This window comes from Lygodium microphyllum, chromosome 29 (genome assembly GCF_053477565.2).
Source record: "Lygodium microphyllum isolate KBCC chromosome 29, Lygodium_microphyllum_v1.1.10, whole genome shotgun sequence".
Classification (NCBI taxonomy): Eukaryota; Viridiplantae; Streptophyta; class Polypodiopsida; order Schizaeales; family Lygodiaceae; genus Lygodium; species Lygodium microphyllum.
In genome coordinates, this window is record NC_141163.1 from 86,590,996 (window position 1) to 86,613,304 (window position 22,309).

Genomic DNA, 22,309 nt, shown 5'->3' on the forward strand with positions numbered 1-22,309 from the left:
TACCCGCTTCCCATTTTTAATGGGCTAGTTGAGGAAGATGCAGAACTTCACATTAGGGAGTTTCAAAAGCTGATGTTTAACTATCGCATTCAAGAGGAAGGACATTTGATGATGTTCTTCAATATGACTCTCAAAGGAAGAGCCGCTATATGGTATCATGGTTTAGAAGCCGGAACTATATTGAACATTGATGCATTTTATGGAGCTTTTCGAAGGGAGTTTGCCCCTGAAAGGAGTGGGCAATACTGGTTGCGTGTACTTAACGTGACCCGCCAGGATCCACACGAGGATATTCGTGCTTATGCGAAGAAGATAAAAGAGGTCTTCTGTAAGTTGGACACCTCTATTCCTATCCCCGCAGCTGCCCAATTGCAATATTTCCTACATGGGTTGGACTTCAATATCCAATTGCAGTTGAGTAGTGTCCCCTTAGGGGATATAGATACTGCCATTACACGAGCACAAGAGGTGGAATCCCGACTACAAGCAGCCTATGCTTCTAGAGGCAATTCGAACATGGGTTTAGTATTGGGAAACAATATGGCAATAGCCAATGGCAGTAGTGGCCAAGGGATAGCGATGGCTAACCCTAATGGGAGAGGGAACATGATACAGAATGTCCCTTTATTACCAGCTCCCCCTAGCATGTCAATGCCGACGGGCAGTCAAATGGCTCCAAATGGTGGAGGCCAGGCGATCAATCCTAATACCATGCCTGTGACTCAACAACCTGTGCCTAATCGAATTGTTAGGCCGATGGAGCGACACGGTAATGACCAAGGCTATGAGTCGAGTTCTTCTAATGTTCTTGGCGAGGTTAAGGACATGATGAAGCATTATACCGACATGATTACGGAGCAGTATCGACAAATAGCCGTTGATGTCAACTTCCTTAAAAAACAACAAAATTTGATAGGAAGTAGATACCCAGAGGAGGGTGCACCGTCGAGGTTTAGTTGCAAATGGTGTGGTGGGCAGCACTATCCACGAAATTGCCCAAATGTTAAGTGCGACATTTGTGGAAAATCTGGCCATCTAGCAGCTACTTGCTGGAGTAAGATCAGTTCTCTCCAGCGTGGTAGTCGGCAACCAGGGCCTGTTAATCATCGTGCCCAAGGAAATGATTCCCAGCCAGAAAATGGGCCTAAACAAATACTTCAACGACCAAAGACTACAGTGGAGGAGCTACCAAGTGGTAGTGGGGTTAGTTTGATTGAGGCTGTACGCGTTAATGATGCTGAAACCTCTAATCTACGAGCTGTCCTTACAAGAGGTAAAAAGGGTAGAGAAGCCGACATGGATAAGCCTGTCGACGGAAACCCTAAACAAGGCGACAAAGGAACGCAAGTTTTGGATCCTGCCCTAGAAGGGGGAACTTTGAAGCCCGTAGAGAGTAAAGCCGATAAGGAACCACCAAAGAAGAAGGTGAAAGTTAAGAAAGAGGCAATAAAGCCAGTTCAGCGACCTAAAGAGCGGATGGTTTGGCGTGAAAAGCGAGCTCTATCAAATTATCATGAATTCGATTTGGCGAGCTCTCTTTGCGAAGTCAAGCCGGATGTGAACCTTTTGCAGCTTATTAAGCTTTCCCCAGGAGTACGTAAGGAATTTAGAAAGATCCTACGTACCGGGTATATCGTAGAACCTTTGGGTATTGCGCGAGTTGGTGATGACTGGTTCGAGCATGCTGAGAAGCATTGCCCAAGGGTTGCAGCCTATGTCGATGGGATATTAGTAGATTATGCCATTGTCGACACGGGATCATCGGTCAACATGATGAGTTCTGAACTGATGGAAAGGTTGGGTCTTGCAATCCAGAAAGATACCTCCACAATTCTCAGAATGGCAGATGACAGTTTGAGACAGCCGGAAGGCTGCATTACTAAGGTCCATGTCACTGTTGCAAATGTAGAATGCCTGTTGGACTTTAGGGTGATTCGTTTTGTAGGGCGGCCAAGTTACCAAGTATTACTTGGACGACCTTGGATCTTGCAAGCGGATTGCCAAGTGGATATACCTGCCGGTCGATTAATATTTGGCAGAGGTGCCCAGCGTGTGGTGGTTGATGCTTATCCTGAGTCCCCGCAGAGTGAGAGAGCTCCTCTATCTTCTACAGAATTGGAGACATTAGAAGATTTATCTGCTAGTGAGACATCATCGAGTGATGAGTCCAAAGAGGGATCCACCACGGAGGACATCTATCAGGTCACTTTGAATGAGCCGATAGAGGGCCAAGATCATATAAGAGATGCAGATGTTATCGAGCTAGACCTTGGTACGCTTGATGATTCGCGGCCAATCAAAGTAGGCTCTATGCTCAGCTCAGCAGAAAGGGAGGACTATGTGGCCTTGATCCAGGAGTTCCGTGATATTTTTGCCTGGAGTTATGATGAGTTGAGAGGCATCCCTCCTAGCCTTACTGTTCATACAATTCCGTTGAAAGAGGGCAGTCGTCCTGTACGGCAGAAAGTAAGGCGTATGCCTTTCGAATTGAGGGACGGGCTGTTTGAAGAGTTACAGAAGCTTCGAAAAGCGGGTTTGATTTTTCCTGTGCAACACACGGAATGGTGTTCGCCAGTTGTGATTAGAAAGAAGAATAATAATCAGATCCGTTTATGTGTAGACTTTAGGGAGCTGAATAAGCAGACAATTAAGGACTACTACCCATTACCATTTATTGACCAGATTTTGGATCAATTAGCGGGTAGGGAGATATATTCATTTATGGATTGCTTTGCAGGATATAACCAAATGGCAATTGCAGAAGAGGATAAGTTGAAAACAACTTTTATAACTGTATTTGGTACTTTTGCGTACCATGTGATGGCCTTTGGTTTATGCAATGCGCCTGGTTCGTGGCAACGAACAGCAGATAAGACATTCGGTGACATATCCCCTGAAGAGTTGAGGGTGTTTATTGATGACTTAGGGGCCGCCACCGTGAGAGAAAGGCAGTTGATCATTTTGAGAAAATGCTTTGAGTGCTGTAGACAATTTTGCATCGCCCTAAACCCACGGAAGTGTGCTTTTGGAGTACCTTATGGGCTATTGCTGGGCCATGTGGTCAGTTCGGTAGGAATTGCGACAGACCCCGAAAAGGTCAAAGTTATAATTGCCATGGGTCCACCACGCACTCCGAAAGAAGTTCATAGCTTTCTGTCTTCGGTTGGTTACTACCGTAGATTCATTAACGCCTTAGCAGAAAGAACGTTGCCACTTACAAATTTATTGTCCTTTAGCTGTTCGTTTGTATGGGGTGACCCTTGTAAGGTAGCATTCGAGGATGTGAAACAAGAGCTAGCAAGAGCGCCCGTTTTAAAAGCACCTAAAAGAGGTGAGGTGTTCTATATATTCTCAACAGCCACCATGTATAGTATCAGCTGTTGTTTAGCCCAAATTTGGGAAGAGAAGTGGTACCACCCGATTGCTTTTGCTAGTCGGAAGCTGGGGGTATCCGAAATCAATTACACCTACATGGAGAAGCTGTGTCTAGCGATGGTCTTTGGGACCAAGAAATTCAGGCATTACATTCTCTATGAAAAAGTGGTGCTTTATACGAAGGCGGAGGGACTTCGACTATTGATGAATAAGTTACAGCCGCCTGATCGTTTAGCGAAGTGGTTGATCACTTTGCGGAAATTTGATTATGAAATCAAGAGTAAGCCACCAAGGTTGCAAGGCATCGTGGAATGTCTAGTGGACTTTGGGGAGCCGAAAGAATCTGTGGCTGAGGGTAGTGACATAGAGATGATATTTAAAGTAGATACGGCATCTATTCCCTCCTGGTATGCTGCAATAACGCATTATTTATCAACAGGAGAGGCGGGATCCGAACTATCTAAGGCTGAGAAAAGAAAAATTAAGCAGCAAGCGTTAAAGTTTGCCTTGATCGCAGGTACATTATATCGGCAAGGGGTTGATGATATCTATCGCCGATGTGTGACGCCTGACGAGGTGCCGTTCATTTTGGAAGAGTGCCATGATTCTGCTTGCGGTGGCCATTTTGCTGGACGGCTTACAGCCCAAAAGGCTTTAAGAGCAGGTTATTGGTGGCCTGCCATCTTCCAGGATGCGTTTGCGTATGTTAAGCGATGCGATATTTGCCAACGACATGATAGTCGAGAGAATAGGAAACGACCACTCACCCCTATTATGGCGATACTTCCATTTGAGAAGTGGGGAATAGACTTTGTGGGTCCTATTACTCCGTCATCGACTACGCAAAAGCGATACATCATTGTAGCAACTGACTACTTCACAAAGTGGTCAGAAGCATGTGCAACAAGGAAAGATGATGCTAAAGAAACTGCTAGTTTCCTTTTAGAGCAGATAATATGCCGGTTTGGTCCACCGAAAGAATTAGTGTCGGACCGCGGAACCCATTTCCTGAATAAGGTGATTAAAGGTTTGACAGAGTTGTGGAACATCAAGCATAACAAGACAACCCCATATAATCCGCAAGCCAATGGGCAAGTTGAAAGCACCAACAAGCAGCTTGTGGGCATCCTGTCCAAAATTGTGTCGGAAAAGAAACGAGATTGGGATAAAAAGTTATACGTGGCAGTGTGGGCCTATAATACGACCTTCAAACGAGCCACTGGCCATACCCCGTTCAAGTTAGTATATGGGGAGGAGTGTGTCTTGCCTTTAGAGATTGAGCTGCCGACTATTCGGTTTGCCATCAATCATTCTTTGAGTGATGAAGACGCTCTTTTTGAGCGCTTGACGACACTGGCACATTTAGATGAGCTTAAGTTGCAGAGCTTATTGCACCAAGAAGTGGCGAAGCGCCGAATGAAGCAGCTACACGACCTCAAAGCCAAGAAATACACCTTCAAGAAAGGACAGCTTGTTCTGTATTATGACGCACGACGTGAATTATTTCCAGGCAAGCTAGAACCCAAATGGGATGGGCCCTATAGGATCGTTAGAATAGGAAAGAATAAATCTACAGTGTTGTTAGCTGACCTTGAGGGGATAGAATTTAAAAATAAGGTTAATCTTAATAAGATTAAACCTTATTACTTCTGATTGCATTAATGCTATGACTACCTTGCAGGTCTAGGAAAGATTGACTGATTGCACTAATGCTATGACTGCCTTGCAGGTCTAGGAAAGATCGATCAAACATCTGCAAGGAAATCGTGATAGAGGTTGATGGGTCGTCTGATCCCTTATTTAGAACACCCATATTTGGAACAGAGATATCATCAGGGAAAGCTCATTTGGTGGAGCAAAGGATACAAGGTGATTGAGCAAGAAGGCGGGACATTCATTTGGGAAATCAAGGTCTTCTGCCATCACTGCCTACAACTTTTGACGAGCATCCCTGTTGAATTCAATGATGATGGAGGGATGGAGCCTACAGTCCACCCGTTGAATATGCTGAATTTCGATTACCATAATTACGAGTAGAGTTCAGGATGGCAGAATATGTAAACCCTTTATGGACGTACACCTTGTACTTTGATGGGGCGTCCAGGGGTGCATGCAAAAAAGGAAGTGTAGGAGTTGTCATCCGAGACCCCCGACGACGCATTGTCATGAAGTTAGCTGCTTATCTCGGGGTGAATTTTACTAATAATATGGCCGAATACAAAGCCCTGATCATGGGTTTGAATATTGCAAAAAAGGGTGGTATCCGCCAGTTGTTGGTGAAGGGGGACTCTCAGTTGGTTTTAAATCAATTCAATGGGACGTACATGGTGTGGAACCCGATCCTTTGTATGTACCATCACACTGCCATAGCCCTGCTAGACGAATTTGATAGAGTGTCTTTTCAGCTGATTCCACGGAATTGGAATCAGTTTGCCGATTCTTTGGCTAATCTTGCGTATGAAGAGGACCTCTTCTTTAATTGTGGCCCTTGTTCCGATATATCTATTGATGGTGAGACAGGACCTGGTCGTTTGTGGGGTATGCTTTCTGAACATGCCCTCTTTGGCAGACGATGGTTGATTTGGGTGATGCAAAGGGTAAGCGAGACGCATCTACCTTTATTATCGGGGACCCACAGACTGATTAGACGACATGTGATGCGAACACCTCTTGCGATATACGCAGGAGGGATAGGTCATAATTTAATGCACCTAGTTTAGGGCTATGCGCCTTTGTTCCCCTGGGAATAGTATGCTTTGATGTCTCTCATGGTTGTTTCCAGGTGGATGTTCTGCATAGTATTGTTTGATTTCATTAGGCCAAGAGGGCCGATTCAATTTTGTAGCAAAATCATGTCTGATTTCATTAGGCCAAGAGGGCCATTTTCCTATCTAGTACGGGTGCGTTTAATTGGGTTTTTGTTTTATTGTTGTGCTGGACAGGTTTCGTGGTTCGTGGAATTTGGTGGAGCCTGGAGGAGCCTTTGCTGCGGTGGAAGCTTCTTGTGGCCACTCCAGGTGATATTTCTCCTTTACGAGTACCTTTCTTTCCTGTTATATGTGTGTTTGTACTTGTTGAGGGGATACTTTTTTTTGGGGACCGGCAACCAAGGCATGAAGTCCCAGGTTTAGGCTAAGTATGTTTGAGGGAGGTCGGAGTAGTCATTGCCTCCTGTAAAGACATTGTTAGACATTGAAAGACCTGTTTTAGAAGGAAGCCCTAGTGGCTCTGTTCTGCTAGCCTGCTAGGCAGCCGTTCTAGGAGTTCTTGTTAGTAGTGAGGCAGTTAGAGAAGCCTGCTAGAGGATCATAATGATGATGCCAAGAAATCCTGAATATCCTAAAAGATGAATATAAATGCGAAGGTGTGTAAAAAGGGGTTCTAACCCCTATCAATGAAAAGAAAAGAAATGAAAATATATAAGTAGTTGATCATTGCCTTGCGAAGGCCTGGTAGGTTCCTGGGGACGAGTCAGACCTGGGGCCGATACCTTGTCTTCCTAGGGGTGGCTTCTTGCTGGAAAAAGTAATATCAAAACCAGGAAGGTTGGAGCGAAAATAAAAGTGAGCGTTAGAAAAGGATTAAGTGTCGCCTTGCGAGGGCTTGGTAGGTCCTTGGGTGCCGAGACAGGTCCTGAGACCGATGCCCTGTTCTCCTTGGGTCACTACGCTCAGCTCCCTCCTTTTTACATGCCCAAGTATGTTCATCCAATACAAGCCCTAAACGAAGACATGTACTGAAAGAAAATACTCTTTGATCAGGCTATAGGAGTCCTCGCCTTGTAGGAGCTCCTAGTTGTGTTGTCTTTAGTTGGTCAGTAGTTCAGACTACCACTTAGGGCAACCTCTTTGATAGGTTTTTTTGTTTGGCTGTGTTGGAGCAGCTGGTTAGTGACTCGCTTCGGATCTTCTATTAAATGATGCTAGGCCTATTCCTTGTGGATGTCATGCCTTGGTTCTGTCTAGGGGTAGGGGGAGCATTGTGCTGAGTTTTATGATGATAATTGTTTGTATCAGTTTGATGCTTCTTTGGTTGTTTATGCGCAGATATGTTCGTGGGTTCGACGGACTGAGTCGTCCTATCCCGTGGTCGCCAATGAAGGATGGATTTTAGGCCCTGGAACATGCCTAAAAATAGGAGAAAAATATGGAAATGCGGGGGAAAATGCTCAACCACGAAGGCGGCAGCTCGAGCGAGCACGATTTTAAGCGTCAAGTACTTGACGGGCGCCCGTACGACACTCCGAGAATTTTCATAATTTTTTCGTGCGCCCATGCCAGTCAGTGAAGCTGCAGGCCTGTCCGGAATGTTGAGACGAGCTCACAGAAATTTTCAGAACGCAGTTCAGAGTTCGCACGCGAGAGTTGGCCCGAAACCGGCCGGGGTGCCCAAGAGGGGGCCCAAAATTGAAATTTCAAAAGGTGCAAGAGGGGGGGGGTGACCTTTGGCACCCCCCCACAAAAAAAATCGTGGATATGGAGGGGGGGCGGCGGCTGAAAACAGCCGCCGAAAAAAACGCGACCCCCCCCCCAATCGATTTGCTGGCTTGCAAAGAAGCCATACTAATGAACCTCCAGGCCTGATCAAGACGTTGTGCCGATCAATTCGCCGGTCTCCGCTCCCGCAATGGTGGACTGGTTGGAGAGAGAGAAAATCAGTCTTTCTCTCTCCTCCCTCTCTCTCCTCTTAGCCCCCGTTCGTGCTTGAAGGGATAGGATGGAGATGGACGGCCGGATGGATGCCGATTCTTGACGGGATGGAAGAGCAATGCAAAATCATTGTAGATTGCTGATTCCAAGCAGAATTCATGGCTGGAAATCAACCGTGGGACGTGCCAAATTTAATGAAAAAACCCGCAAGACACGGTAATAATTGTTTTTACAAAGAAAATGGTCTTTTGATGCAAATTTGGTTGATAAAAATGTGTTCATATGGATTGAGTTTTGAGTATGTCGTGCTTTGAGTTGGTTTCTAGCTGTTCATCATTTAAAAATCTGGAAAACATGTGTGTGATAGCAGAAAATAGGGAACCGAGACACGAAAAACCATAAAAATGAAGGAAAACAAGGGTTTTGGGCATATAAATGGGGAAAACCGTCGATACACATCAACTAATCTTTCAATTTTGTTGCAAATGAACTAAGGGCCACAACCCACAAACTGGTTTACATTTTCAGCAATTTAAAAAAATACAAGAAAATGAAGAAAATGGGGAAAAATGATAAAAAACCATGAAAAATAGGGGAAAAATACATTTGGGGCTACGAAAAATATAGAAAAATAGGATTTATGTTTGTTGATGTATAACAAGGCTGGGGCATGAAGTTATGCTTCAGTTCAGCCTTGTTTATATGTTGTAGTGTGTGTTTCCTTCCTTTTTCCACATAAAATGACAAGGAAACCCTAAAAGAAATGAATGCAATGATGCACTATCAACGAGGAAGGGTAGAGTTGTGGAAAAAAAATGGTTAAATGCCGCTGAGCATGAGGAATAATTTGTTGATTTTATATGCATCGCATCTAGGACGGAATAATAATGATAAAAATTAAAACCTAGTAGCACGAAGATCACTTCGGTGCTAGGTGTTGCAACGAAGCACAAAGCGGTTAGAAAGAAAAGCATGAAAGAGATGATTTGCACTTGCACGCTGCTGGTTTTTAAAATGTTTGAGCACTAGGCATCCACCTCTTTGCATGATCATTTAGAGGAAATTAAAAGTATCAGAGTTAGCTCCTGGATATGCATAGCAATTGTTTTCAGTAGGCCTGTGACCCACCGTTGAGAGTGTGAGGTTCCTATGCTGTAGGCTAGTCGTGGGATTATAAATGGGAAGTCAAGTAAGGACAATGGTACATTCCTGGATACGTTTATTTGGTACCTTGAGTGACGTTTGTGCGAAATGTCTAAATGTTGAGCGGCGCATCGAGGGACCAATCCCCGAGGTGTAGGAGAGTCGCAGAGGGTTGACGGCATTCAGCCGTAGGAGGAACCCCATGTGTATGTGATTCGAGCCTCTTGGCCATGTGAAAGGGACTCCCTCTGAGGAGTAATGTTGGGTTAGGATTAGTTGGACTACAACGTATTACAAACGCAATGTTTAGGAAGGCAGAGATTTTGATAGACGCTCCTGGCCGCGAGGCCGAGGGGTTGTCTTGCGCATAGTGACGAGGTCCGGCTAGTGCATGAGCGAGTGCTGGCCCGTTTTTAGGTCCATCACAAGATAAGCAAATTGCCATCACGGGCTTTCTTCGTGTAAAGACACGGATCCATAGCACTCCTGCTGTAGCCCTGTGACTGCATAAAGGCATCAAACTTATGATACCATTCCCTAGGTGCCTGCTTCAATCCATACAAGCTCTTCTTCAACTTGCACACTAGGTGCTCCCTGCCAGGTTCTGCAAAGCCCTTAGGCTGATCCATATAGATCTCATCATGCAAGTCCCCATGTAGAAAAGCCGTCTTGACATCCATCTGATATAGATCTAAGTCAAGCTGTGCAACCAAAGCCAAGACTAAGCGCAGGGTGGTCATCTTAACCACAGGAGAGAAGACCTCATCAAAGTCCACACCATGTTCCTGCTTAAAACCCTTTGCTACCAATCTAGCCTTGTATGCCGGCTTGGGGTGTCCAGGGGTACTTTTCAGCTTGTACACTCACTTGCATGGCAAAGCCTTCTTGCCCTTAGGCAAGGCAACCAAATCCCAAGTCTCATTCTTATGCAGGGAGTCTATCTCAGACTGCATAGCCCTCTCCCAGGAGAGACTGTCACCCCTGCGCATAGCCTCATCATAAGTGAAAGGCTCTCCTGCATCTGTAACCAAAACATAATGCATAGAGGGCTGAAATCTGTCAGGTGGACGTCTCTCTCTAGCAGACCGTCTCACCGCAGGCTCTGCTGCCTGTCCAACTGCTTGTCCAACACCCTAGCCCTGTGGAGGAACTACTGCAGGCTGTACTACTGGCTGTGCTGGAGCTCTAGGCTCCTCCTGAAAGATCACTCTGCAGATCTCAACCACCTTCTCATGCTACCTGTGCATCTTGTCTTCATGGAAGATGACATCATGGCTGCGTACTATTTTCCGCGCCTGCGGATCCCATAGGCGATAGCCCATCTCTCCTGACTCACCATAGCCAACGAATATGCATTTAATGCTCTTTGGATCCAATTTACTCCTCTTGTCCTTGGGCACATGGCAGAATGCCTCACATCCAAAGACACGGAGATGCACATAAGAGGGTGGCTTACTAGCCCAAACTTCCTCTGCAACCTGGAAATCCAATCCACTGGAAGGCGATCGGTTTATGACATGCACTGCCGTACTAACCGCCTCAGCCCAAAAACTCTGGGGTAGGCCTGCATGGCTAAGCATAGAGCGCACACGCTCCTGAATAGTCCTGTTCATGCGCTCAGCCAAACCATTCTGGGGTGGGGTGTAAGGGGCGGTCAACTGACGCTTAATACCCCTGTCATTACAAAACTGCTCAAAAGCACGTGAGACATATTCTCCCCCATTGTCAGTCCTAAGGCATTTCAGCCTATACCTAGTCTGGTTCTCAACAAGAGCAAGCCAACGCTGAAAGACTGCCAAGACATCGGACTTTTGCTTTATGGGATAAGCCCACACTTTCCTAGAAAAATCATCAATGAAGGTAACAAAGTACTTCGCGCCACCCATAGACATGCAAGGCATAGGCCCACAAACATCAAAATGCACCAATGCCAAGGGCTCATTCATGCGTGGCCTACCCGATTTCTTATGCGTAGACCTATTGTGCTTACCATAAAGACAATGATCACACGAGTCAAAACGTGCATAGTCCAAAGGCGGAAGATACTACAAACCAGATAACATTTTCATTCCCTTCAAAGACATATACCCCAAACGGGCATGCCAAAAAGATACATGTGGGATAGAGCCCACTGCCAAAACATGGTCTACAGAAGACCCAGATACAACAAGAGGATAGAGGCTGCCAGCCTTGGCGCCTCTAGCAAGCACAAGTCTGCCTTTGGTAATTTTCCAGGCAGAATCCCCAAAACAGACATGAAACCTTGCATCATCCAACTGTCCTGCAGACATAAGACTGCGCGTAAGCACAGGTACATGACGTACATCCCTGAGCAAAAAGGAACTGCCAGTGGAAAATTGCAACTGAATATCTCCACAGCCCACAATATCAAGAGACCTGTCATCTCCAAGTCTGACTGATCCAGATACAGTACGATAAGAGTGAAACCACTCACGGTAAGGCGTCACATGGAAGGACGCACCTGAATCCAATAACCAGCACTATGCATACATACTAGATGTCTCAGTCAAGTGTGAAGTATCAGAAGAACTAGCTGCAAGTATAAACTCATCACCACCATCGGACTCCTCAGTCTGCGTGACATTAATTTCCTCAATCTTGACGCTGGACTTCGCAGGTACTATGCTGCGATCAGAGGACTTCTCCTGTACTTTATCTTTCCCCTTATCCTTGCGCTTCTCATTGCGCAACTCATGACACTGTGGTCTAATATGGCCCTTTTTTCCACAATGATGACAAGTGACATTTGCATTGCGCCCACGCGACTTACTACGCGACTTGCCACGAGATTTAGACCGACCCTTCTGTGAGTCGCGGCCTCGGCCATTACCACGGTCATACCTATCATTCCTGCCTCTAACTGTCAAAGCATGACTACCACGAGAGGCATCCAAGTTTTTGCGATTCACCTCTTCCTGAAGAAGAGCACTCTCAACATCTGTCAATTTTAGAGTAGGACTAGAGGCACAAAGAGCAGTGTGGAATACATCCCATGACTCATTCAGAGTCCCAAGCAAGAAAAGAGGAGTTACTTCCTCTCCAAAGGTGATATCCTGCGAAGTCAGGTTCTTCAGTATAGCACGGAACTGGCTCAAGTGAGCAGACATAGTCGCATTATCCTTCATGCGCAGATCCATAAGCTGCTTCAACCAGTACATCTGACTCGCCGGACTTTTCTTATCATAAAAATTCTTGATCTTATTCCATAGATCCCATGCACTCTGTGCTTCCTCAAATACATTATAATGTACCTATTTAGTGAGAGACAATACAATCGTGGACTTGCATAGCTCATCAAGTTCAAGCCAGTCGTCATTGTCCATAGTTTCAGGCTGCTCCCCACTCAACCGAAGTGGCTTAATCTGAGCTTTCTGCACCAAAACCTGCCATATTTGACTCTTCCAGTAAGATTAGTTGGTACCATCCAACTTTGTAATGTTAAAGATGGCACTATCATGCGAAGATGACGCCATTATGCAGGTTGGAAATGCCCAAACAGTCCAAAACTGCTTGTTGTTTTACTGCAGAAACTGCCTAAAAATGACCAAAACGGGGTCCAAAGGGCGAGCAAAGTGTGCCAAAAGTTGCTGCCCACTTAGTACTAGGTGTGGTACACCAAATCAGGATATTTCAGCATGAAAAGTACACCTCAGTCCACCAATAATTGCTTGTTGTAATAAATTGCAGGTATGCAGTCTAGAGAGCAAACTGTCCCAAAATAGGATCCAATGTCAAGCAAACAATGCTAGGTCCAAAGCCGGCATGAAACGGACATAACAAAGGCCAATGACAGTGAAAAGAACATGAGCTCAACACCGAAGCATGTCAAAATAACATCTGCCAGTGAAAGGCACACCCCCAGACACTCTAGGCAAGGTGTTCCTGTAACTCCCAAAAACCTGACACAAATAGGTGTCTGCTCAAAGAGAAAGATCCAAATATGAGACTCAGCTCATAAGCATCCTGTGAACCAAGAGTACATCAATGCATATCCATAAAGATCGGAGTATGATCCCAAAGTCTCAATGCGTATGTAGCTGCTCAAGACATAAACTGCTCCAAATACATGTAAGTGCTCCAATATCATGCAACTGTCAAAGGTCAAGCAAGCATGTAAAATGCTCCCACTGGCACAAAAGGTGTACAAAGCAATCTCAGAAGCTCAAACAACCCAAGAGAAAGCACCAGTGATAAGTGACCCTGTCAATGCATCAAGCGCATCCAAGAGAGCATGACATACATGAAGCACCGGTTGTATTAACCATGAAGCAATACATAAGCCCAAATAAGCTCTTGGTCAACTCAATGACATCCAAATAGCAACCAAGATCAGTGATCAAGTAAGCCGGGAATGCTCAAATACATCCAAATCCAAGCTCCAAATGTCAGTATGGCATACACGAACCAAATAGCATATGTCACGAACCAAAGCATGTAATGCAAAAGCCTAACTGTCAAGCAGAGACATGAGGCATAGGCGGTCCACGAGCATGCCAAGTCAGTCCAAATGCGAGTGAAGACGGAGCTAATGCGAAGCTCAAAATCATCCCATAATCTCATACATATGCTCCAAGTCGTCCCCAAATGTCATAGACATCATGCCAAAGCTCAAAGCATACATCCGGTATCGGTAGGTAAGTGCCAAAGCATGTAAAGTACCTTCAGTCCACTGTTATTCCAGCATGTATTTACTGTTCTAAACAGTAGATTTCAGCCCCATATTCAAGCCAAAATCGCTCCAAGTCGTCCCCAAATGTCAGAGACATCATGCCAAAGCTCAAAGCATACATCCGGTATCGGTAGGTAAGTGCCAAAGCATGTAAAGTACCTTCAGCCCACTGTTATTCCAGCATGTATTTACTGTTCTAAACAGTAGATTTCAGCCCCGAATTCAAGCCAAAATCATGGTCAAACCAAATGCATACATCCCCAATACATCTGGGTAGGAAGTAGACCACATACGGGCATCAAATAGCTCCAATGGAATGAGGCATAAGCAACAAATGTCAGTGTCAGGGGTGCTGCCCTATTTCTAGCACTGTTATGTAGTGAATAACAGTTTCAAAACTGAGAATGATCAGCTCCCAACCTCAATGTCAAGCCAAAGCATCAAAATGACATCCAAAAATGGCTCAAATGCCCTCCAAATGGCCAATCATGAGTGCTCCATGAGTAACAAAGCATTCAGCTGTAAAACGTGGAGGTCAAAGTCTGAAAATGGGTGTCATATTCAGCATGTTGAGGCCTGGAGTGCTGCTTTAATCACGTGGCTGAATGTTGAGTGTGGGGGGCTCAATGATGGCCCAAGGTAGGCACATACCAAGCCATGAAGGCCCAATGCAAAGGAGAGGGAAGATATGAGCTATGGAGTTCAAGAAGAGTGGCTGCCCTTTGTTCCTACCCTGTTTCAAACTGAGAATACACTCAAATGCCTGCAAATGCTGAAGCAATACCTCAAGGGCAAGGCCTTGATGAAGCTCAAGAAGGCCGGGATGGAGCTGGGGAAGCCGGGGAGAGTCGGGAGCTCAAGAGGTCGGCTATGGCTATCGGGATGGAGACCCAATGTGTGAAGCGAGTCGATGCGAAGGTCGGGAAGCATCAAGTCGAGCTCGAGCAAGAGAATGCCAAGCTCTGATACCAGTTGAAAGGTGAGAAGGATCGAAGCTTGCACACGAGCTATGGCGGGAGAGCAAGAGCAAGAAAGAGAGAGACAAGAAATGGGAACTCCAACAGTCACAATGTGTGACCGAGCCTTCCTTTATTCAAACTATCACTAAAAGAATAAAGAATAAAGTGACGTGATGGGCGCCCGCCACTTGCAGTGTGCAGTGGCGGGTACTGTCAGTGTAGTAATACACGAGGCGGCACGGCGGAGGCGCCTTTACCCCTAACAGGGTGGCGTAAAAGAGGGGGCACATGCAAAAGGGGGCTAAGAGGGGTAGGGGTGAGGGGGTGGGAAAGGGGGCTTAATGGGGAGGGTAGGGGGATGGGGGTTAGTTAGATGGGGGGGGGGGGGGGGGGGAGGGGGAATAGGCGGGCAGGGGGATGGGGATAGGGGGTTAGGGCCAAGCGGCACGGGGGGTTGGGAGGGTGTGATGACAAGCTGAGTGGGGTGTGGTGGGGATGTGGTGAGCGTATGGGGTGGGGGAGGAATGTGGTAGGCGACGGCGAAGGCCACAACAACAGCCGGCAAAGAGGACAACGGCGCCATTGGAGGACAACAATGACTGACTTGGGGGGGTGGGCAGCGAGTCTGCGGGGGGCGGCGAATGCGGCCGCAGCAACAGCTGTGAATGTCATACTCCGGGCGATGGCATGCCAAACTGTGGGCAGCCGAGGAGGAGAGGCGACAGCAGTGGCCGGGAGGTGGGGAGGGGGAGTGGAGAAGAAGTAGATGATGAAGAAGGAGAAGAAGAAGAAGAGGAAGAAGGAGGAGGAGGAGGGGGAGGAGAGAAGAGGGGGAGGAGAAACGAGAGGAGGGGAGGGTGGAGAAGGAGAAGAAGGGGAGAAAGGGGGGAAGAAGGAAGGAGGAGGAGGAGATGGTGGGAGGAGAAGGAGGGAAGGAGGGGGAAGGGGAGGAGAGGGTGGGAGGGATCGGGGAGAGAGAAGAAGAAAAAAAAGGGAGGGAAATAAGAGGAAAGAGAAGAGGGGGAAGGAGAGGGGGGAAACCATTGGGAACGGGAGGTATTTTTTTAAATAAAATAAAAATGTTAAAAAAAGAGAAATAATAATAATAATAATAATAATAAGAAAATCAAGGGAGTCCCCCCTCGTCCAGCACATAAGTGCGGGGCCAGGGTAATAAAATTTGCAATGGCGAGACCCGTAGATGAGGCCAAGATGGTGACGGGGGAGGCGCGGATGCCACGGGGGTGTCGCAAGGCACATAAAAGCAAAAACACTCGCATTTATGCGCAAGACGAGGTGTGCAGAAACACGACAAAACAAAGAAAATTTAATAACATGCAAACTGTGCATCAGAATGAAATTCTCTAAAAATGGAAAATGGGCCAGACAACAAGGGAAAGATGAAGGAAAAGTGCAATAGGGTGTCCAAGGGGAAATGAGGGCATTCACATGGGAAAAATGTGAAAAACAAGTCCAAAAATACATACAAGTAATATCAAAAAATTTGCCCACCAAAATGCAAGGTAGAAAGAAGAAAAAAGGTGCAAAAGATGATGCCCGACAAAGCTATCATATTAGAACATAGTGCCGATCAAGATAAACCCCGCTCACATGGAAAAAACCCAAAAATTGTACTCGAACAGGGATGAAAAAATTAATATTGAATGATCAATGTACTGGAATGGAGGGTAGTCAAAATGAAAAATGTCATGACACTAAGGATTTTGAGGTCTATCATATTAGAACTCAGTTCGGATGGGGTTAGGAGGCGTTCACATGGAAAAAATAATAAAAGAGACCTGAAAAACACCAATAAAAAGTAAGAACAAAAAATCCAGAGGTCAAAATAGGGCCGAGGAAAAAGAAAAATGTGCAAGAAGGGTGTTCGAACAAGGATATCAAGTCAGAATTGAATTCTGAGGAGAATAGGGCAGGTTCATATGGAAAAAGGCAAAAATACGCATGAAAAAGACACAAAAATTTGCAAAAATTAATAAATGATGAACCGTACATTGGAATGACAGGGTGGAAAAAGAAAAAATATCATATGGAAGGTGGAGGGAAGGGCTATCACATCATATCAGCATTCCAAAATAATAAAGGAGCGTTCACATAGGAAAACATCCAATTGGTGGAAAATGGTTCAAAAAGTAATATCTCAAGTATCGTATGGTGGAACATGGGTTACTAAAAAGGAAAAATGGTCAATTCAAAGGGACGAAAAAGGTTGAAAGGTTGGATTTGGGTGTCGCTGAACGTCGGGTGTGTTTGCATCAAAAAACTTCAAAACAAGGGATAAAGGGAAATAGAGAAGAAACAGCCCCAAGAGGGGGGTGAAAGTGAAAGGGTGGGTGGGGAAGGGAACCCATCAAGGTAAAAGCACGTCATGGCATAGATACATGATCAAATTGAGGCATATGCAAGGGGGTATGCATCATAGATGCACAGGGATGCATCCCCACACTTAAAACCTCAATGGACAGGGTTGGATGCATCAACACCGCCTAGGACTTGTCAACCAACTGGACTCTGATATCCCCATACTCAACACATAACATACACTTGCAATCATAAGGATAGGGTTAGAAAACTTGACCCATTTCGTGTATGGTAAAAGGAATCGTCAGTGCTATAGAAGGGTTGGAGTCACCTACAGGAGGTACCACGGCTCACTCTAGCATTCAGCCAGCATGGCAAGGATCATGCAATAGCACCTAGGGAGGTAGTTGGTTGATAAAGCCCGTCAGGATAGTTTGCATTGATGAAGGATAGTCACTCAGCTCACAAGCACTCCGATGGGAGGAGAGAACAAACACTTGCCCCATAGCGTACATCATTCGAGGTAATATGGATGGAAACCTAGATCTCACACCCAGTCTAGGAATCGACAAGGAGGATGGTGCAAAGGGAGTATGCCAAGGTGCACAATTGATGGTGCATTAGTGCATCCAATCCTATCTGGTATAGGTGTAAGCAAGAAGGCTAGGGAGCCTTATGGTGCAGTGTATAGAATAGGGTGACATGTCTGGTGATGATGATAGAGATCCATCCCATGGGTGCATAGGAAAACAAGAACATACCTGACTCCAATTGTCGTAATGTCCCTCAATCCTCACCTCTCAATAAGTGATTTAGGAAACATGAGCCACACTCAAACCCCCCTATATCTCACACGCTACTGATAGATATAGGAGAGAAACCCGTTCCTAAAACCAATCACTTGTGCAGAGGTTGCATGCCTTGTGCACATTTGATGGTGCAACTGTGCAGTCAGCTCTCCTCTACTGACATACAGTGCAAGAAGGAAGGCCATGGAGCCTTATAGTGCAGTGTACACGAACATATCCTGCTTTGTGGATTGAGAAGCCCAATCCATGCGTGCAACACTCCATTCACACATTGCACCTCTCTGTTGAATGTAAAGGGCAAGGACTGGTCACTCACCCCACTGTTGAGATATTAGCAATCACACTTAATGTAGCCTCTTTGTATGAGGCAGTTTGGGATGAAGACATGCAGGCTGCTGTAGGAATCCCATATGCACAAAAGGGAAAACTGTACCCATCCAACAACTATAAAGCATTGTACTTGACTACCACTTTTGATATAAGAATGAATACATGATGATGCTTTTCTTTATCAGTTAGTACCAGTCTTGTACTTGTCAGTCCTACACAAGATTGTGTTTATGAGTCTAAGCTTCCATCTTGGAACCTAATTCACTTGTATAACAATTGTAGTCTTCAGTAAATGTCATCATGATTTTAGTCTATGCTTACAAGCCGCCATAGCCATCCTCTACTAGCACTCAACTCCCATAAAGCATTGCCTCTTTTCAGAGTCGCTGCCATAACTGTGTTTGTGGATAGCACCTACCTACCTCTGTTGGAGCAGCCATATCTCATCAACCAGGCCATATCTCTTCAAGCTTTATTCTCGAAAGTTGTTCTTTAGGTCAAGGCACAACTTGTTGGCACAAAAATAAAGAAGATTGATGCACACCATTCCTGGCGTTTGCATTTTTCCAAATCTGGGTGTAATTTTGACAGCGACCACTTTGAAGGCTTAGATATCTCAACTCTGGCAAAACGAGTACAAACCCTCTTAGGGGGAGTTAGAACCATTAGTGAGGATCCTCTATCTTAAAGGGTTTGAGTAGATTTGACCTGTGCTTGTGGAAGCTCATTTACCAGCCGCGCTGGTCCCTGTTTTGACAAGACAACCGTAGCCACTTACCTTCAAGCTCATTTTTCCTTCATTTTCTCTCTCCTGCCACTTAAACCAAGCCAAGGTCACTCTAATCTGAAGTTTTCAGCAAGTATTCAACCATCAAATCAGCAAGGAGGGGAAGTTATGAAGAGTTTTTGAAGATCATCAAGTCAAACTCGAGCAACAAACATCAAATTTCAAACTAGTATCTTTTGATACTTCACTACCATTGCTTGTGTCTTTTGATACATACACAGATCAATTCATTGCTGGTTATTCTCAGTCATTTAAAGCTGATTTCCATCATGGGAATGACCAAAATCAAGTCTTTTATGAAGATGCTTATCATGAAGAGTAACATTACTCTTGTTGCTCAATTCAACTACATGGAAGACTTTTTATTTTTCTTGTAGGGATGGATGGATTTACGTGTTTTCAAGAGAAATCAATGAATTTATTTGAAGTTTTTGAAGACATTTATGCTACCTCAAAGACAATGATACCTTTGCTTGAGGGGGACATGGACATAAAGACTGATGCAACTATTGCAAGCGAAGTCAATGGAGAAGCAGATCAAGAGGACCAAAAGAACAAGAATAAGAAGGAAAAGCAAAAAAATCATGAAGACTTTGAAGTGGCAAACAAAGTGAAGTAGAAGTACAGGAAGCTAGACAAGAATAACTACAATGAATCGAAGATCTATGTCAAAAGAAATGCTAAAAACCGCAAGGGCCTCATGATCATTGATCCTATTTTTAACTAACTTTTTTAGCCTTGTAATGTCTAGCCCAAATGTCTTTATCATAAGCTTGTAAAACTCCTCATGTAGCCTTGTACTACAGCCTCTGTAAGGCCCCTGCTACAGCCTCTAGATATCCATCATGTTTGTGGTACCCACACTTAGCCTTTTCAGTGAAGCCTCTGGTGTTTTTCCATGTTTATGGTGTGCCCACACTTTGTAGGTGTTACTTTCACTAAAGTCTCTACGCACTTTGTACTTTCTGATTGTGATTGAGGAGGGGTGTTGAGATATTAGCAATCACACCTAATGTAGCCTCTTTGTATGAGGCAGTTTGGGATGAAGACATGTAGGTTGCAGGAATCCTATATGCACAGAAAGGGAAAACTGTACCTATCCAACAACTATAAAGCATTGTACTTGACTACTACTTTTGATATATAAATGAATACATGATGATGCTTTTCTTTATCAGTTAGTGCCAGTCTTGTACTTGTCAGTCCTACACAAGATTGTGTTTATGAGTCCAAGCTTCCATCTTGAAATCTAATTCACTTGTGTAACAGTTGTGGTCTTTAGTCAATGTCATCATGAGTAGTTTATGCTTACAAGCCGCTATAGCCATGCTCTAGATCCCGCATATTTTAACACCCACCCTCTATCTCACACTCACTAATAGATACAGAGGGCATACCATACTCACATCCCCATCCGGCTAGGATGAAAGCTTGTATCACTCAAGGGGTTGTCGATGAAGATCACTTTGTCCATTATTGTCATCAAGGTGTTAAAGATGAGGTGTACCTAGGGAGGTAGCCCATATATTTGTTACTATAGATTTTTTGAAGATCATGTTGTCTGTGTGAGGGAATCACATGTTCTGCAAGGAGTATAGAGACATTACACCAAGGGAGGTGTCTTTGGAATTTCTTCTGAAAAATTTTCTACTGATGATTTGGCTATCCTGGACTATGGGGTGTTACCGCCTTTTCCACAGCTAGCTCCCCCCCCAAGGGTGTTTCCACCTTTTCTCAGAATGAGTCCTACTATGACAAGGAATTGCTTCCTTTTCTCCCATAGCAATTTGTTTGTTTGTTTTTTCTTTTATTTTATTTTCTTGCTTTTTTTTGTTTCCTACTCTCGAGGGTGTTTCCACCTTTTCTTGAAGAATAGGTCTACATGATGGCAAGAACCAAAGTCCTTTTCTCCCATGACCGATATATCTTTTTTTTTTAAATAAAAAGAATGGTAGAAATACCATGTGTTAGGACCATCCTCACCACCACTACTGCATCAGATGAGAGGAGGACAGAGTAAGGATGGGATGTGTCTGGGAGGGGCTAGCAAAAGAATGCCACCTCATAAATAAGAATGTATATCAATAACACAAGGAGAAGGACAATGCGACGTCCAAAAGGAAAAGGGTGGGTTGACTGTGATTGTCAAGATCCTCAGGGAGGAAAGTACTTCTTCAAGCGATAGCCATTGATCAGGAAAGGATCATCAGAGGCATCAATTGTCTAGACTTGGACTGAGCCATTTGGATTGATGACAAGTACCTTATAAGGACCCATCCATCATTGTTGAAGCTTGCCTAGAAACTTGTCAAATCACGAATCATAGGCCAGGACAAGATCGCCTTCCTTAAACTCGTGCTTGATGAAACTGTCATGATAGGCCTTTATGCGAGCTTGTGTGGCTTCCATGCACTATAGGGCCATCCTGAAGATCACATCAAGACACTCCAAGTGCAAAAGACGGCATTTTAGGGACTCCTCATCTCCCAAGAGTTCATTGATAGCCATGCACATAGAGAGTAGCTCAAGTTCAACATGAAAGACGGCTTTTGTTCCATACACCAACTAGAAAGGAGTTTGTCTTGCACCTTCCTTATGGGAGGTTTTGTACTCCCAGAGGGCCTCTGTAAGTCAATCATCCTAATCACGACAATGTGCGGAAATTGTCCTTGTTAGTATCAAGCAAAGGACACAATTGGTGACTTCAACTTGGTCGTTGGCTTTGGGGTAATAGGGGGTGGACTTGTGATGGCGGATCTTATACAGTTCTATCAACTCTTCCATAATCTAGTCAAGGAAGTGCATACCTCGGTCACTTACGAGCTCTAGTGGACTGCCAAAATGGGTGATGATGTTCTTGTACAGGAACAAGGCCACGATGTTACCATCATCCCACTTTAGAGCTTTAGCTTCACACCACTTTTTTGTGTAGTTTGTACAGACCAAGATGTATCTATTCTACTTTCTTTTGATTAGCAAATCAATGGGGCCCACGAAATCAATCCCTTACTTCTCGAACGGCTTTAGGGAAAGAATGGGTTGCAAGGGCATGTCACTGGATTTGGTAGGCTTTCCCATTCAAGCAGCACACCATTTGCAGTAATCATAAGCATCCTTATGGAGGGTCGGCCACCAATATCCTGCAAGTAAGGCCTTTTTGGTTGCCGCTTCTCGTGTGAGTGTCCACCACATGGCTCATCATGACATGCTTTCAATACTATGCCGATTTCTTCTCCTACAACACATGT